The sequence below is a fragment of the Tursiops truncatus genome, chromosome 5 (genome assembly GCF_011762595.2).
Source record: "Tursiops truncatus isolate mTurTru1 chromosome 5, mTurTru1.mat.Y, whole genome shotgun sequence".
In the NCBI taxonomy this organism is placed as follows: Eukaryota; Metazoa; Chordata; class Mammalia; order Artiodactyla; family Delphinidae; genus Tursiops; species Tursiops truncatus.
In genome coordinates, this window is record NC_047038.1 from 27415230 (window position 1) to 27434945 (window position 19716).

The window sequence follows — 19716 nt, forward strand, 5'->3', positions numbered from 1 at the left end:
CAAGAACTTTATTGAACAATGTTTCACCATTTTGTTCTACTACCTTCTGACATTTTTCAGGCAACTTCATATTTCCATCTTCCCAAAACATTTTATCTCTGAGCAAAGAACTGTTCCAGATACCTTTTACAGTCTTCCAGGGAATTGAAATCTTTTCCATCAAGAGAATTTTGTAAAGACTGAAATAAATGTAAATCCAAAGGTGCATTGTCTGGTGAATATCGTAGATGAATCAGAACTTCCCAGTCAAGCTATAACAGTTTTTGCCTGGTCATCAAAGAAACATGGGGTCTTGCATTAACCTGATGGAAGATTATGCATTTTCTGTTGACTAATTCCGGATGCTTTTCATCGGGTGCTGCTTTGTTGGTCTAACTGGGAGCAGTACTTGTTGGAATTAATTGTTTGGTTTTCCGGAAGGAACTCATAATAGGGGACTCCCTTTCAATCCCACCATATACACAACATCATCTTCTTTGGATGAAGTCCGGCCTTTGGTGGTTGGTGGTGGTTCATTTCTCTTGCCCCAGGATTTCTTCCATTCCACATTATTGTACAGTATTCACTTTTCATCACCCGTTACAATTTGTTTTAAAAACGGAACGTTTTCGTTATGTTTCAGTGGAGAATCGCATGCAGAAATATGGTCAAAAAGGTTTTTTTCACTTAACTTAGGTGGAATCCAAACATCAAAGCGACTAACATAACCAAGCTGGTGCAAATTATTTTCAACACTTGATTTGGATATTTTGAGTATGTCAGCTATCTCCCGTGTGGAATAACGTTGACTGTTCTCAATTTATGCCTCGATTTCATCATTATCAATTTCAACTGGTCTACCCAACCGTGGAGCATCATCCAGCTTGAGAAATCTCCAGCATGAAACTTGGCAAACCACTTTTGACACATTCAATCAGTCACAGCACCTTCTCCATACACTGCACAAAGCTTTTTTTGCATTTCAGTTGTGCTTTTACCTTTCTTGAAATAATAGAGCATAACATGCTGAAAAATGTGGCTTTTTTCTTCCAACATTAAAATGGCTATACAAAAATTCACCAGTTTTGATGAATTTTTTTTAAATGCATGTTGATATGACACCTGCCACAGTACAATCTAACAAAATTGTTTCGAATCAAGTTAAAGACAACTAAGCGCTACTAGAGCCATCTTATGGGAAAAAAATGAACGAACCTTTTGGCCCACCCAATATGGGCCAACCCAATATGATTCCATTTATATAAAACATTCAGAATAAGCAAACCCACAGACACAGAAAGTTTATTAGTGGTTGCCAGGGACTGGGGGGAAGTGGGAATGGGGAGTGACTGCTAACAGGTACAGAGTTTCTTTTTGGGGTGATGAAAATATTATGGAATTAAATAGTGGTGTTAGTTGCACAACTGTGAATATGCTAAAAAAAACCACTGAATTGTAGCCTATACAATGGTGAATTTTATGGTATACGTATCATACCTCAATTTTTTTAAATAGTATTTATACAAAAAAATGCAAAACTGAAGAAAAACAGAAGAAATAAATAACAAATTAAGAGTATTCACCAGAAAAATGCTCCCAAAGACACATAAAATTTAATCAAGTATATATTAATACTATTTTTCTTAAACTTTTAAAAGTAATTACCTTTATAAAATAAGAGCACAAAGTAGAAATACAAGTACTTAGGGAAGATAGGGAAATACTTTCAAAGGAGATAAAACATGAACTGGTAGAGTTCAGAAAAAAAATGGAAGAAAAAAATTAAAAGACCTCAGGAGTTCCCTGGTGGCCTGTGGTTAGGATTCCAGGCTTTCACTGCCAGGTCCCAGGTTCAATCCCTGGTTGAGGAACTGAGAGACCGCAAGCCATGTGGCATGCCCCCCCCCACACACACACACACAATTAAAAGCCCTCAAAAAACGAAGTTATTATGAAAGCAGAAAAGAAGTACATTACAAACAAAAGATCTTTTGGAGTATATTAAAGGAGAACTTAGAAATCCAGTATAGCATGAATCTAGAAAATAGCTAGATCTATAGAAATACAAATAATTTTTTAGTGTATGAAAAGTAAATTTGAATTGCAGAAACTTAGATTTATTTACAATTTATGTAATTTTAGTTACAAGGAAGTAACTATTCTGACATAGACCAAGACTGATAAACCACCACAAAAGATTATCAGCAGACAATGTAGAATTGCGAGGGAAAAAGAAAAGACTATAGTTTTCCTTTAGATATATTTAACTTTTAAGAAAAAGTTAAGAATTTAACATTGGGACCACAGCACAAAGCTCCCATCTCTTTAAAAAATAATAATAAACATGAGGAAAAACACATTAAAACTTTACACCAGTGTTAACATCAAAAATTAACTGTTGGGGCTTCCCAGGTGGCGCAGTGGTTGAGAGTCCGCCTGCCGATGCAGAGGACACGGGTTCAGGCCCCCGGTCCGGGAAGATCCCACATGCCACGGAGCGGCTGGGCCCGTGAGCCATGGCCGCTGAGTCTGCACGTCCGGAGCCTGTGCTCCGCAACGGGAGAGGCCACGACAGTGAGAGGCCCGCGTACCACAAAAAAATATAGAAAAGAAAATAACAGGGTACTTAATTGCTTTAAAACTTGGAGCAACAACTTTTTTTTGGAATTAATATGTAAGAAACCTAGTAGACTATTCCTACCAATAATAGATTTTTTTTTTTTTTTTTGCACAGGCTCCGGACGCGCAGGCCCAGCGGCCATGGCTCACAGGCCCAGCCGCTCCGCGGTATGCGCGATCCTCCCAGACTGGGCACGAACCCGCGTCCCCTGCATCGGCAGGCACACTCCCAACCACTGTGCCACCAAGGAAGCCCCAATAATAGATCTTTTTAAAGGTGCAAGGAAATTTGTGAAACTCATCCATCTTCAGTGTTTCAAGTATATATGTCAGGAAATAAATCTTAGGTAAATGACAATATATTTTTTAAGGTTATGGTGTAAAATTAAATTAGATTCCTTGTAGTATTTTCTATGAATTCTAACTGCAGCAAAAATTCGTTCAAGTAACTCATGTTTCCCATCTCCATATCCCCACACCACATTTTGTTTTGTCCTCACCACTCTGTAAGTAGTTTATTCATCTATTTTTCATGGGTGAAACTGGCAGTGGAGTGAGATTACTGCAGCAAAGTACATCCTTTTTACGTGGCACAGAAATGCTTTTCATATACCCAGAAATCTTTTAAAAAGTGATTTTTAAACCATTTTTTAAATTGAAGTATAGCTAATTTACAACACTGTGTTAGTTTCAGGTATACAGTAAAGTGATTCAGTTTTTATATATATATATATATATATATATATCCCTTTGCAGATTCTAAAAAGATTTTTGTTTTTAACATGAGTTAAAAACAATACACAAGCATTCTCAGTGAGACCTTCTACAGTTGTGAGTTTGGTATAAACCAAAATTCATTGTAACTACAAGTAACAGAGCTTTCAAAAAGTTTTGAGAAAATGAAAGATGGGAAGGTTAATTTCTTTACTGCAATTTTTAAACTCTCCACATTAAGTTTCAAGACTGTATACAGTCCTTTTGGGAGATTATGACTTAAAATGCTGAGCCAGAGTTCTCCCCATTACTTTGGCAGCAGCTGAAGTAACCTGTACCATTGGATGGATCAGTCATCATAATGCACAGGTCTTAGCTAATGCCATTTCTAAGGCTAACGAATCCCTAGTTTCTACTTCTAACTGTCACCAAAATTAAAGTGCCACCAGCATAGCACCTAGTTGTTTTTATATGGTTTCAAACTACAGCATTTGTTCATCACTTTTGACCAAGTAAAACATTAAAGAAAAAATATCTTGGAGGTGTGGGCTCAAACCCTAATAAAAGATATTGCCTGTTTTTTGTTTTTGTTTTGTTTTTTGTTTTGTTTTTTGTATTACAGGCAGTATATAATGTCAACAGTCACAAGTAAGAAATCTGATCTCCTCAAAGAATTAACATATAAAATCAGTCCATAGTGCAAAGTCATCTTAAAGAGGCAGAGTAGCAGAAGTTAAAATAAAGGGAATGTCATACCTGCCACTCCCCTGCCCTGATCAGCGCCTGCTACACAATAAGGATCTCAACAAATATTCATTGAATGAATGAATGGCAGTCTCTGATATCATTAACACTCTGAGATCTCATTTACTATATGAACATATCCAAAGTAAGAATGTACTATTTCGAATTAGAATTCATCAGTAGCAGAGGAACACAAAAGGAAAGTCGTCAATGCAGATGTTGGCAATGTCCATCTAAAAAAAAAAATTTTTTTTAAATTCTTATCAATGTGTTAATTAACTAGATGGGGGGTGGGATTCCTTTCACAATGTATACATATATCAGATCACCACGATGTACATTTTAAACATCTTACAATTTTGTATGTCAATTGTACCTCAATAAAGCCTAAGTTTTAAAAAAATCCCTACCATTTAATGAAAATGTTACTGGTCCTTCCCAAAATGTCACAATGATGAGATGGCACTGAGAATCAGTGATATATCTGGTTAAGGGATATCTTGATCCCACCTGGAACAAAATCTTTGTTGAATGCTAAATGAATGTTAATATTCATTTATTAACCAGAACGCTTATTTTAGTCCTTCCCTATTATTTTGAATCTGTTTTCTTCCTTCTACAAGTAATTTTTGGCTCTTCTCCATAATACCCTATCTAATCCCTGTTTCTTCTTCTCATGACCTCTACATTTAGATAGTTTTTCTGGTTGCATGTATACCTACATAAATGTAAGGCCCTTGGGGACCCCTGAGTATACTGTCATTTACCTTTTATTAATTCCTTTAATAACAGTATTTTATCATATAATATTTGACCTTCCTTTGTTTACGAATATTTTATTATTTTCCTTGTAATATTACAAGATGGAGTTGCTCAGTTATAGTCATCACCAAATCAAATACATATAAAGATACTCTAAAGTTAGATATTTTCCCCAAAATTACATAGGAGTAAAAAATAAAAAACAGGGGCTTCCCTGGTGGTGCAGTGATTGAGAGTCCACCTGCCAATGCAGAGGACACAGGTTCGTGCCCCGGTCTGGGAAGATTCCCACATGCCGCGGAGCGGCTGGGCCCGTGAGCCATGGCTGCTGAGCCTGTGCGTCCAAAGCCTGTGCTCCACAACAGTGAGAGGCCCGCATACCACAAAAATAAATAAATAAATAAATAAATAAAATAAAAAACAAGATTTTTAAAAATTTATTTACTTTATTTATTTTTGGCTGCATTGGGTCTTCATTGCTGCACACAGGCTTTCTCTAGTTGCGGCAAGCGGGGGCTACTCTCTTCATTGCAGTGCACGGGCTTCTCACTGCAGTGGCTTCTCTTGTTGTGGAGCACAGGCTCTAGGCATGCAGCCTTCAGTAGTTGTGGCACGTGGGCTCAGTAGTTGTGGCTCACACGCTCTACAGTGCAGGCTCAGTAGTTGTGGCACACAGGCTTAGCTGCTCTGCGGCATGTGGGATCTTCCGGGACCAGGGCTCGAACCCGTGTGCCATGCATTGGCAGGCAGATTCTTAACCACTGCACCACCAGGGAAGCCCAAAACAAGATTTTTTTAACCTTTAAGATAATGCTGAAAGCTCAGGCTATTGAATTTATTACATCTTACATAAAATTAAAAATTATGACTTTTTAATTTGGGAGTAATATATGATCATTCATTTTTTTTAATGAGACTATTTGAAAGATAAAAACTCTAAATCACCAATGTTTCCACTACCCACACATAGACACTCTTCCTCCTAGCCTTTTTCTCTATTGAAAGACACCTTGGATTTTTTTTTTTTTTTTTTGCGGTACGCAGGCCTCTCACTGCTGTGGCCTCTCCCGCTGCGGAGCACAGGCTCCGGACGCGCAGGCCCAGCGGCCACGGCTCACGGGCCCAGCCGCTCCGCGGCACGTGGGATCTTCCCGGACCTGGGCATGAACCCGCGTCCCCTGCATCGGCAGGCGGACTCTCAACCACTGCACCACCAGGGAAGCCCCGACCCCTTGGATTTTTATAGTTAATCACACTAACTATGTATAAATTAATATCCCTTAAAATCATTTTTTTAATGAAATAGCATATTTGGTGGGGGAACATAGCTTACTAACCTTTTGTTCTAGGAAAAAAAACATAAACATGGATTAGAAGAAATTATAAAATGGCAAGGCATTTAATAAATTCCAAAATCTTTACTTCATCACTAAAGGTACATGTGATCATTTATGTATACAAACTGTATTTACAGGAAAATTCAAATTCTGGAATTGCCTGCATCCTCTAGAGTAAATGGTTTTCATTTAATTTTTTATTCATAGGAAAAACATTTATCTCATGCCTTAAGAATGTTTTCCAAATCAAATATGTAAAATAACTGAAAAGAAAACAACTAGTTAATCAAACAATACGATTAGGTCATAAGACTTCACATTTGAGTATTTGACTGACTAATTTCATTGCCTTCTAATTGGAGGAGAAATAACCCTTCTCAATGGAATTAGACTCAAATCAGAGTCCATAAACATTTCCTCCACTAGTTTTGTTTCTGAGCTTTTTTTAAAATCCCATAAAAAACCACTGGGACTCTGGAATACAGCTGCCCTTGTTAGCATTCCAAAAATTAAAGCTCTCATGTGCCTCGGCCAGGAACACTCCAGAAATAATGAAGCCCAGCTTTCACATGGAAGATAAGCATGTTTAAAAATGTAGCTTAGAAGTGCTCTCATGGAAGAAACCATCTCTATCTCTTTATGAAATCAAAAAGTAATAATTGGATGCTAAAAATAATGAGATGAATTTATTCCAAGAGGAAGCATCATTCCTTAAGCCTGTCAAATACCACCATATAAAATCTCTTTGTTCCTATTTTTGATATTGAGTGCTCAGCAGTTTAATGCCAGTGGTGGAAGTAACAATGATCCTTAACTTCTACTAGGTGTTGGGCAAATGCCAGATATTTTCTTTCCATTCTTTATTTCCTTTCATCTTCACAACCACCCCCAGTGAAACCAGGACCCCCTAAAACTGAGCTCCTCTGGTGAGTTTATGATCAACCTCTCCACCCAAAACTTAATTCCCTTTCTTGTCCCACACCTGTTCCCCCTCAAAATTGAGGAGTATCAAAGAAAATGGGGATTGAAACTGAGCAGGATTCTTTGAGGTCTTCCCAGGTACAAACGCCCCTATGTGCCCCCCTCTTTCTTGTTTGTAGCAAAAAAAAGAAAAAAGGTTTTAGTCTCCTAGGCCTCCCCTGAGTTCCAAAGAGCAGGCTTAAGCAGTTAATAATTAGGACAATAAAGTCACAGGACTTAGTTCCTCCTGAAGGGATATACATCTGATGATGAGTTGTTCTACAGAAACTGAGACTCCCACCCAGGTGGAGGACGGTGACTACATGCTAACCACAAACACTAGACCCCAGACTGGTTGGAGCCAGAAGGTTGAGATTCTAGAAACTTCACCCTGTTACCTCAACACCTACCAGTCAGAAGAAGGTCCATGAGCCGATCATACAACCTATGACCCTCTCCCTTAACACTATCTTTGAAAACCCTCACCTGAAAGCCAGAAAGTTTGGATCTTTGAGCATGAGCTGCCCATTCTCCTTGCTTGGCCCTGCAATAAATCTTTCTCTGCTCCAAACTCCGATGTTTCAGTTTGTTTAACCTCACTGTTCATCAGGAACCTGACCTTGGGTTTGACAACACTAACTATTTTAGATGAGGAAATTGAAGCAGAGAAGCTAAATAACTTGCCCCAGTCACTTAGTAAGTGGCACACTCTAGATCAGAATCTAGATTTGAACTCAGTGCCAAGTTCTTGATGCTCTTATATTATAGAATAAGGAAAATTTTTCTTTATGTTCTCCACATAGCTCTGAATACCACCCCCTATTCTTCCCCCGTTTTCTCTCACCACCTTTTGTTTGCTTGTTTTTAACAAAGAATTATCTCAATGCACATTTATGATAAAATGTTGCACCCTGAAAGAGCTACATTTTAAAACATCATACCAAGTAAGGATTAGAAGCACTATCAGGTCCCTTGGGACACAGACCATGTCATTAAATTTTATTTAATCCTCTCAATAACGCTTTACATATCCCATTCTATACAAAAACTCAAGTAATTCAAGTAACTCCCCTCAAAGCAAATAGCTATTTATAAAGCTGAAATTTTTGTACAGCCAAATTTGAAACCCACATATTGTTTACTCCAGAGACCATGCTCTTTAATAGGCTAAAATATGTGCACTGCCATGCCTGCAATAAACAGGGTATTTAAACAACCCTCAGTAAATCAGAGTAACCACATGTTTAGTTTGGGTCTCAATCTAAATCCTCGTTAGTCAAATATGATCAGCCTTTGGGAGAATCCTAAATTCCTCAGAAATGGATTTAGAAGTTCCAAATTTCAAGGAATTCCAACTTATTTAGTAGTCCATATGCAATTTCAACCTTTCCTTTCCCTAAGAAGACAAAGCGTGTAGCCCAGCTAATTAGGTCTTTGTCAAACAATAGTTCTTTTCTTTAAATCTGTGGCTTCTCACCCAGATGATAAAAAGCTATTTCAGCTCAAGACTCTTACTTAATTGGTTTGCACCCTACCAGGGACCTCCTGGGCTCCTGCATATCCCCACATCAGAGTGCAGGGAGAATTCTCTGCCTGCCAGCAAAGCACAGTTCTAAGATTTATGCCTGGTTTTCATGTTCACCCAATGAATTAACTGGAAAGGCTTTGCTCCTATTGCTGCAACTACGTTCCCTAAGGAAAGCACTGCTTCGGAAGCTTGTGCATGTCAAAGGAAGTTTGTTTACCATTAGAAAAGTCCACCAGAATTAACAGTGAAGCGATTCTTTTGCAGCCTTTGGCAGCCCACATAGCTAAGGACCCCAAATCCCAGTGGCCTCAGTCACCCAAGCTTGGAAAGCAAAACTCACATCCAAAAACTAGCCATTATAAAATCTTTCCACTTTAAAACGCTAACTTTTTAAATATCCTACTGGTACTTTTTAAACCCACATATTTAAACAAGCTCCTAATTTAGCAAGTATTGCCTTATGTTGTAACTATATGGTGATACAAGTTTAGACCTAAAGATACCAGTAATCGTTTTTTCTAACCACTTCATTTTTCCAGATACTTAAGGACCAGAGGGTTCAAATATCTTTTCCAGTTAGTAGCAAGGGGTGGGGGGTGGTCCAGAACCCAGATCTTCTCAATTATTTCTTAGTGTTCAAATAAAAACTTTTTTTAAAAAAAAAAAGGAAGAAAAAAACCTCTGTTAAAAACTTGGGTCACAATACATGGTAAATTTGACTCCAAGAGACTGTGGGAGGAGAGAGTGACTGGGAAAGGAAGCACAGTCAATGGCACTTAATCAAATAAATGTTTTATTCTCTGAGTGATAGGATGCTGTAATAATGAAACACTGACATGAATCTTCCTTTCACTACAGCTATTTTCCCCCACAGAATGGATCAGATTTGCTGGGATATACCACCCACCCAATGTAGAGAATGGTATTCTGTATTCTGTAGAGAATGGCTGTTCCATGATTGGCAGATCAGCCAGTGAATTCACATCTGTTAGGGAGCAAACAAACATCATGGAAACCAGGGCAAATTTAGTAAGCAACTAAAATTTCATCTTTTCATTATTATTTTTTTTCAAGCAATGAAGGTTATCAGTTCAGGAGAGTGCCAGCTCTCTTAACCATCTAACCGGAAGTCAGTCAGGTGAGAGGGAGCCCCAGAAAGGGCTTGTGGCCAGGCAGGGTGGTCACAGATGAGCAGGGATGCAACTGCCCCCATGCCGATTGCACACACACTTGCTGCTCAGCAGAGACTTTATGAAGGAGACTTCAGGCAGCAGAACAAAAATCTCTGGCTTCCTGCCATATATGCTGGCAGCAAATAAGAGACAACAGAAGAGCACAAGCTTAGGCACAGCACCGCTGAGGGTTGGAGCCTTCCTGGATGTGGGGAGGAGGAACCTGCTGAGGCCAGACAACTCAGGAAGACTGACATCTATCTGGGCCCACCAGCACTTACCCTTTCCCAAATGCAGAAAGCACAAAAGAAGAGTACCAGGAGTCTAAAAGGCATGGTATTTTAATGTAGATATTGAAACAAATGATCATAATTACCTTATTTAAAACTATAGCCCTTTGAGAGAGTATGGCTAAGAAAACCCCCAAGTTCTCTCTTTTTGCTTTGCCCAGGAACTATTTAGCCCAGTGACTACATAGCCCTTGGCCCAGACATACTTGTCTGTCATTTACTTCAAAGACTTCAGGGTAGGCAGCAGGATAATGTGGTTGTACACGGATTTTAATCCACACTCTGAGGGCAGCTAAATCACGTTTCCTAGGGGGTGGTTTTTGGCACTGGACAAACCCTCACCAAGAGTCCAAATTCCCAAGGTTGCTTGGGCAAACACTTCAGTCATCTCCCTCTGAATCTGTGCAAGAGGGGTCATTAATGAACACAAGGGCCTTAGATATAATCTATTAATGGTGAACTGAGTGGTGCTCAGGCAATGGGGACTGGCTGGAAATGATGGATGGAAAGCTCTGCCCTGCAGGGTCGAGCACCTGTCCAGCCCAGCAGCATAACAATTTTAAGACAGCTCTTATGACAAAAACTTCATTTGTTCCTGTGTCTGTCACATAACAGAAAATTCTGCCACCTGATCCAAATACAGTTAGGAACCCTGCTGCCAGACTATCATAACATTGCCTCAGATGGACCTCCCATATGTTGGTGATTTCAGGAAAGTATGAAAGGGTGGAGACCAGAAGTTGCATTCCAGGTTGTATGACTGCTTTTGTGCTAGCTCGCTATTAAATGTATGTTCATGGAACACAATTTGGTCCAACACGTGCTTTTATTGTATTATGTCACATGGTAGTTAGGTTGTAGATGGGAGAGAAGATGACTCTCACTCACTTCCTCTACTCATAGCACCTACTATGTGCACGAAAAGAACCTGAGAACTGTGAATGCCCACACTCTGAAGAGAGACCAGTGGTGGGCGCCACTCATCCCACCACTACCCACCTCTGCTTGTGTTCTTCCTGAACAAAGAGGGAATTAAAAGGGAAATTTCCCACACGTAAGTCCCCCTCTAGAACAAGGTATTACTATAAAAGTTGTGAAGTTACATTTACTTCTATAATCTCCAAGTTTGTTAGCAAAATGATAAAACAGTACAGACAAGAATGCTATATATACGGGTGACGTGTGAGGTTGGTGGCTGAACTTTGATTGATCCCACTAACTGCTGACAAGATGAGCACTGTGGGATTCTAGGATGACTAGAGGCACGGCCTCTGAAGGTTAAGTAAGCTGTGAAATGCAGGTCCATTTCAGTAAATAGGATCAGTCAGGCCCTTTGCTTTGGGTTTTGTTTTTAAACGTTGTCAGATTATATATCAAGTTTTTTTAAAAAATATATACAGCAGGTTCTTATTAGTTATCCATTTTATACATATTAGCTTATATGTCAAGTTTTGTTGTTTTTCACCAAAAATTATGCAGCGGACTTTGCTGCCAGCGTAGCAATTTACTGAAAATACCTGTGTGTGTGTGTTAATTCATTGATTAGCATTTGTAGTATATAATCATGAATCAATACTCCAGGTCAAGAAAAGAGAAACTTTCATGGAAGACAATAAGAGGGTAAATATTCTCTAAATCATCTTTGTCCTCAAAGATATTACATACAGCCATAGTCCTAAAGAAAATCATTAAGCCAAGCTGGTCTTTTTTTCTAATTTTCCCTTTGTTTCAGTCAATACAAGAACTAAGATAGAGTGTAAAGAATAGAATCCTCCTGGAAAAATAAGAGACCTTGACATCATTCCCGTTACCAACCCCAAAATTGCTCTTATAGATCAGAAACAACTTAAAAGTCAAGCAGGGCTTCTCTGGTGGTGCAGTGGTTAAGAATCCACCTGCCAATGCAGGGGACACGGGTTCGAGCCCTGGTCCGGGAAGATCCCACATGCCGTGGAGCAACTAAGCCGTGCGCCACAACTACTGAGCCTGTGCTCTAAAGCCCGTGAGCCACAACTACTGAAGCCCACATGCCACAACTACCGAAGCCCACATACCACAACTACCAAAGCCCACGTGCCTAGAGCCCGTGCTCTGCAGCAAAGAGAAGCCGCAGCAATGAGAAGCCCACCCACTGCAACGAAGGGTAGCCCCGCTCGCCGCAACTAGAGAAAGCCCACGCGCAGCAACAAAGACCCAATGCAGCCAAAAATAAATAAATAAAATAAATTTTAAAAAAAAAGTCTAGCAGATCTAAGTTCAAATTTCCCTTCTTTCATTGCAGATACCTACCTTCTCTGAACTATGATTTCTTCATCCATCAACAAAACATATTTAATAATATCTACTTTGCAATGTTGTTGTAAGGACTAATACAGATAACAGAAAAAGAGCACCTGAAAGAATGCCTAACACATAATCTGTGCTCAATATATGACAGTGTTATTATTTTTCTTACTGACCTTATTTCTGTGAGTAATAATATTGTCATTCATTAGCAGCTTGCCTAGAATGAAGGAAGCAGTAATATCTATAAATAATTCATGACATTCCATGAAATAACAGTCATCTTCATTGCCTGGAAGCAATAAATAAATTAAAATTCTGATTTTCTTCATGATGTGACAAGAATGTGAATGGGATCAAAATATCTGCCCCCAAATATGCCACTTTGGCATAAAAATTGTTTTGACCTGAAGGCAATTAAAAAGCAGCGAATGTAGAATGTAGAAAGAGATCTCTGCTCTCACCCTATCTGCCTAAAAGTGAAACATAAATTTCCCTTTTTGAAGTTGTTCTCCCTTTCCTCTCCAAAACCAGGAAAAGGAAAACAACCATTATTACTGGAGACAGAAAGATGACACCAAAATCAGTCTGCACAAACAAACCTTACTAAAATAAATTTTATCTTTCATAACTTTCCCCCATATACTTACTTTCCCCCAATATACTTTCCCTAGGAGCCCAAACCCTTTTTCCTTTGTCTAATCACTTCTCCACAATTTATCACTCTTTGTTTAAACGGTATATGAGATCTCAAGGCTAACTGCTTCTTTAGATCTTCGTTTCCTTTCTATGAAGGGCTCTGTACCCTAAAATTAAACTATTAACGTCAAATAAAATGTGTGTGCCTTTTCTCCTGTTAACCTTTTTGTCAGTTCCAGTCTAATTTGAACATCTCAATAACAGAAGGTAAACGGTAGATTAAAAGTTTTTTTTTCTTCCCCTACAAATCTGTATATGTTTTGAAACTAAGAACTACTCATCTTAATTTTAGGGGAGACAAGTAAATAAACAGTTTGAAAGAGCACTTAGTGCTATTCCTTTTGAGTTAGATCTTTGCTACACATCCAAGGACCGGCAGAATCAGCATCACCTGGGAGCTTTATAGAAATGCAAAATTTGAAGGCCTATCCCAGACCTACGGAATCAGAACCTGCATCTTAACAACCTCCAGGGGATTTGTATGCACTTTAAAGTTTGAGGAACACTGGACCCTTACTGTCCATATTCCTCCACTTGCCAGCCAACTCAGAGTGGTGACATTCTATTATTCTGTTTCTAATCAGTAGGAGGTGACTAAGTAAATTATTACAGCATAGAAACTTGTTATTTCTTTTTTAAAAACCCAGTTAGAGCCTTGTACAATGTGTAAAAGGCTCGGAATACCCATGGTGCCAAATTCTGGACAAATACATTCTTGTGAATTTAAACATGGTGGAAGAATATTTCCTAATGATTTTTCAAGCTGCCTAAGCCTAACCATGAGCACCTGCCCTTTGTGCTATGGCCAGTGTAGCACAGATACATTTTACATAATATGTTATGGTGAGCTCAAAAAGCAGACTGTCTTACATACACTGCTGATTTGATATTTCCTGACTTTTTGAAATACGAATGCTCAGTAAGTCTGAGGAATACCTTCCTCCATTTCTTAGAAGACTAATTTCATCCACATCACATGTCTATTGTTCACAGTCTCTTAAAAATATTTTTTTTTTTTTTTTTTTTTTTTTTTTTTTGCTCTAATTGACAAAGACTCGCTTTACCAAAATTTAGTTAGGTTCCTTTGAGCCCTCAACTAAGCCTCAATCTTGACCCCCATCCTTGCTGGGACTGGAGAGCCCAACTTTAGCAAGAATCCTGTTAAGTCAGTTTAGAAAGAATCTCCCACCCAGGATATCTGAGCAAATTCTTCATCTCCCATTCTTGATTTCTAGTCACCCTGGCTTGCCTTCAGCAAGAATCCTAAGTCAGTTCAGCAAGAATCCTCCTCCTCTGGATGCCTCCTCTTATTATTTTCCATCCACTGGCCCCCTCACTCTGCTCACTAGTTCTAAATCCCCAGCTCTCTTCGCTATATTGAGAGTTGAGCCTGATCTCTCACTTCTATTACTGTAGTCTTGACATCTTCCATAATAGTTCCAAGTAGTCTTCCTTACCATTTTAACAAGTGTCAGAATAATTTTGTCTTTAACAATACCCTTTTTAAAACTTCTTATTAAGAAGCAGCCAGGAAAAAAAAAGCGACAGCCAGAGCACAGAAACATTGGCAAGAACTGTAGCTTACTCCCTGAGAACTGTAAAGCACTGGGAACAGTGTGTTTGAACCAAGTTTATTTTATTAAAAGTATATTTGAGACTATTTAGCTCAAAACAAAACAAGTTAAGTTATTCAAGGCTGTGATTTTACCCAGAATGCTAGATAGAGATAGTCTAAATAAAATCAAACATCTAAACGATGGTCCAAAGATGTGAAGCCCCCAAATATTAATGATCTATTTCTGTTGGGAGTATAAATAGAAATGAGCCAGCTGAACAGAGGTCCAGTGATCCCGCATTAACTTACCTCTTGGGCAAGTACCCACATCTAAGTTTCACTCATACTACTCAATTGAAGTCCCAGAAACGAGACAACAGGAGACTCTTCTCACATCCCTCCAAAGGCCATCAAAATGACAACAGGGTGGTCAATTTCCAAAGGTCCGGGCACTCTACATAATACTGCCCCCATCACATCAAGCATTCCCACTGGGGATAATTTTTATTTTTAAAAAAATATTTATTTATGTATTTATTTAGGCTGTGCCAGGTCTTAGTTGTAGCATGCAGGATCTTTAATTATGGCATGCGGGTCCTTTATTTTATTCTACTTTTATAGTTGCAGCATGTGGACTCTTAGTTGCAGCATGCATGTGGGATCTAGTTCCCCAACCAGGGATCAAACCCAGGCCCCCTGCATTGGGAGCACGGAGTCTTACCCACTGGACCACCAGGGAAGTCCCCCACAGGGGATATTTTTTAAAAGACCTCTAAATACTCTCAAGTCTAAAAATTAACAAAATAGGTCAAAGTAGATGTAGTTACTAAAATGTGGATAGACGATAAGACAATTTCAGGCCACTTTTACAGGCATCTCCTTGGTTGAGTGCTTCATTATCCATACCTGTGTTTCCCAAGGCTGCGTTCTATAGAACACTAGCCGATGAGATGTTTTCAAAAAAAAAAAAAAGGTTCCTTGATCAAATTAACTTGGAAAAGAATGAATGCTCTATCCTCCCTGAAAAGAATCATATGTTCATTAGCATACAAAAGATTCTAAATCATATTAGCATGTAAGGTTCTGAAAAGTTCCGAAGGAAAGGAGCCTGTATAACTTTCTTTAATCCAGGGTCTTCCCAAATGCAATTGCCACAGAACTTTTTTTTTTAAATCCCACACTGTGTGGGAATTCCCTGGTGGTCCCGTGGTTAGGAGTCGGCGCTTTCACTGCTGAGGGCCTGGGTTCAGTCCCTGGTCGGATCTGCAAGCCGCGTGGCCCAGCCAAAAAATAAAAAGTTTATTTTAAAAATCTCACAATGTGAATTACTCACTGAAAATCGCTGAACCTTATGGTGAGGACTTCATCTTCTTGGGGAAAGAAAAGGAGGAGGGGATGGGAGGGACAGGTGTCTTATATTATCAGTGAAGCTTATTTTACAAAAAAGGATTAAGGTATGGCATTCACAATACTCGCAGACACACAAATACACTACCATCATTACTTGTCATCTCTCCCAAAGTATAGAATAATGGGGAAATTTTGCTTTTCCTTTAAAGGTGGAGAGCCTAGAGGTAGAGTGCAGTCATCCAGAAGAACCCCTACTGGTAACAGAGTTAGAAAGTGAGGACAGGCATGGAGGGTGAGAGGCGTTCTGTATGGGGCTGGGACGAGACACCTGCACCTGACAAATCATTCCCATTTATTCAGAAAGATGAAACACAATCACTGAGGGCACTAGAAGACTGGGAGGAGGGCTGGAGAAAGCAAAGAATGAGGAGGGTAACAGAGGGATCGCTGCACCCATTGTTATTCACCATTTGCTGTTTCCTTGAAGAGATGGGTAACTTGGTGGTCAAGCTCAGGGACTCTGAGTCTGAACCCTGGCTCTGTCACTCTCCAGGTGTGAGGTGTCGGATAAGTCACTTAACCTTCCTGTGCCTCTAGTTTTCTTGCATATAATCATACTTACCTCATAGGGTCGTTGTGAAGTTAGTATGTGTAATTCGATTATGGCAATGCCTGGCACACAGTAAGTACTAGAGACATATTAGCTATAATCGTTACAGGTATTTCTGCTATAGCTTGATGTATACATCCTGAAAAAAAATTCTATATTCTACAAAACTGTGCTCTAAAAACACAGTCTATGGAGGGCAAAAGAGGAATAGAGGGACTTCTTAAAACCTATGCAACCTGTCATCAGGGCACTACCAAAAACTATAACTGGTATTGCTTGGACTTCCTGGCCAGGCAACTTAGCTGAAAGTTGCCTCAGCAGGTGTTCAAAATGCACAAAGACAATCGAGTAGAAATGTGGACAATACTTCAGTCTGAGCAGGCTGGTAGGTACCAAGAGAATGCAGATGGACACAGGACTCTGGGCCAGAGGGGCTGGCACCGAGGAGATCCCAGGAGGGCAATGCAACCCACCAGGAGTCGTAAGAGGCGTGCAGCCAGGGGTGTGTCCATCTGGGAAGGTAGCCCTTGGTCCAGACACTCGTTTTTAATTTTCACAAAATCCAGCAGAAAGTATCCCTGGTAACAGTGCAATTTATCTATTCCAGGGTCTCCACTGAGAGAAAGAGACAATTAGGAAGCTCACTGTTCCCACACATCTAAGCCACATCCTTTCACCCAGCTTTTTCAGTACTACAGTTAGTTGTTTGCTGTCTGTTTGCCTGAATCCTTTGTCATTCTCAGTTAATTTTCAAGTCATGGAGAAAAGAGGAGTAATTATATATTAGCCCCCTGCTTAATACATTTTCCCATTTTAAGATGAGGAAACTGAGGAAAAAAATCATTAACTTGCCCAACGTCAGGCAGCCGTGCAGAGAGCAAGTTCACGGGCTATGCCCAGAGCGTGGGTAGCCTGTCTTATTCAATGTATTTGTGGGATTAAGAAACTGAACTGCAAAAACAACACTTGTGTCATTCGGAGCTTAATGTTTAGAAACAAACTAAAATCTTTTTTGAGGTTTGTCTATATACCTTCAACCTAACTCTTCAACACCCAATCAGAAACACAAGTAATATTATACAAAGACGCAAATAATCAAAATCAAGCCAGAGCACCTCACCCCCCATGCTACCCCATTCCTCCCACACCGAGCCCCTTCTCAGCACCCGGGCCTCCCATTCTTTTTCCTCACCCGAGCCCCCACCTCTGCACAATTGGTCCTAAACTGAATCCTCCATCACAAGCTCATTATGAACCCATTATCCATCTCTATCAGGTGTTGCTCCTGAATCCACTCTTCCACCTGTAACTCCAATCTTGGTCAATCATTTCTCACTCTCTCTTAGGCTAGAACTCTTCAGCACCTTCTTGAAATACTACTTCCAGACAGCTGAACTGCTGAATCATGTGGATCTAACCTCTCATTCCTACAGTACTGGCCCTTATCGTCTGTCCCCTGGAGTCTACAACACGCTCCCAACTATCTCCTGCCTCCCTGCCACCACTTATGGGGTCTTCTACCAATGTGACCGTGCGGGAGCACAACGCTACCCCGCCACCACAGCACGGCAGGCCATACATCATCTGGACAGCCAGTGGACAGGCCGTCCACTGTCTACGGGTTCCTCTCCTACCGCGTGCCTTAAAATTCCTTAAACATGCCAGATTGGCTCTTAAATTTTTGGTCCTTCAATCATGTGTTTCTGCCTGAAAGACCCCTCCTCGACTCCCAGGCCCCACCTCCTCCAGTTCTACAATCTATATAACCTACTTCCTACTAAACGCCCCCCCACCCCAAGTTTATAAGACTCCATTTAAGAATCATTTCCAGAGGAGTTTCAAGATGGCGGAAGGGTAAGACGCGGAGATCACCTTCCTCCCCACAAATACATCAGAAATACAGCTACATGTGGAACAACTCCTACAGAACACCTACTGAACACTGGCAGAAAACCTCAGACCTCCCAAAAGGCAAGAAACTCCCCACGTACCTGGAGACAAAAGAATAGGGACGGGACCTGCACCAGTGGGAGGGAGCCGTGAAGGAGGAAACGTTTCCACACACTAGGAAGCCCCTTCGCTGCGGAGACTGCGGGTGGCGGAGGGGGGAAGCTTCGGAGCCGCGGAGGAGAGCGCAGCCACAGGGGTGCGGATGGCAAAGCAGAGAGATTCCCGCACAGAGGACCGGTTCCGACCAGCACTCACCAGCCCGAGGGGCTTGTCTGCTCACCGCCGGGGTGGGCGGGGCTGGGAGCAGGCTCGGGCTTCCGGTGGAGCGCGGGGAGAGGACTGGCAGCGTGAACATAGCCTGAAGGGGTTAGTGCGCCACGGCTGGCCGGGAGGGATTCGGGGGGAAAAGCCTGAACCTGCCGAAGAGGCAAGAGACGTTTTCTTCCCTCTTTGTTTCTTGGTGCGCGAGGAGACGGGATTAAGAGCGCTGCTTAAAGGAGCTCCAGAGACGGTCGCGAGACGCGGCTAATAGGGCGGACCCCAGAGACGGGAATGAGACGCTAAGGCCGCTGCTGCCGCCACCAACAAGCCTGTGTGCGAGCACAGGTCACTATCCACAACCCCCTTACAGGGACCCTGTGCAGCCCGCCGCTGCCAGGGTCCCAGGATCCAGGGACAACTTCCCCGGGAGAACGCACGGCGCGCCTCAGGCTGGTGCAACGTCACGCCGGCCTCTGCCACCGCAGGCTTGCCCCGCATCCGTGCCCCTCCCTCCCCGCAGCCTGAGTGAGCCAGAGCCCCCGGATCAGCTGCTCCTTTAGCCCCGTCCAGTCTGGGCGGGAACAGACACCGTCAGGCGACCTACATGCAAAGACAGGTCCAAATCCAAATCTGAACCCGAGGAGCTGTGAGAACAAAGAAAAGAAAGGGAAATCTCTCCCAGCAGCCTCAGGAGCAGTGGATTAAAGCTCCACAATCAACTTGATGGACCCTGCATCTGTGGAATACTTGAATAGACAACGAAATCATCCCAAATTGAGGAGATGTACTTTGGGAGCAAAGATACATTTTTTTTCCTTTTTCTCTTTTTGTGAGTGTGTATGTGTATGCTTCTGTGTGTGATTTCGTCTGTATAGCTTTGCTTTGACCGTTTGTCCTAGGGTT

At 41.0% G+C, this 19716-nt stretch overlaps 1 protein-coding gene and 1 pseudogene across 1 annotated transcript in view; one reads left to right on the forward strand and one right to left on the reverse strand.

Annotated features, from left to right (window-relative positions):
• The window catches only part of ANK2 (ankyrin 2), a 689834-nt gene that overhangs the window by 521659 nt on the left and 148459 nt on the right, over window positions 1-19716 (reverse strand). The gene's annotated exons all lie outside the window — the stretch shown is intronic.
• The window catches only part of LOC101317957 (ATP synthase F(0) complex subunit C1, mitochondrial pseudogene), a 68706-nt pseudogene continuing 67435 nt past the window's right edge, over window positions 18446-19716 (forward strand).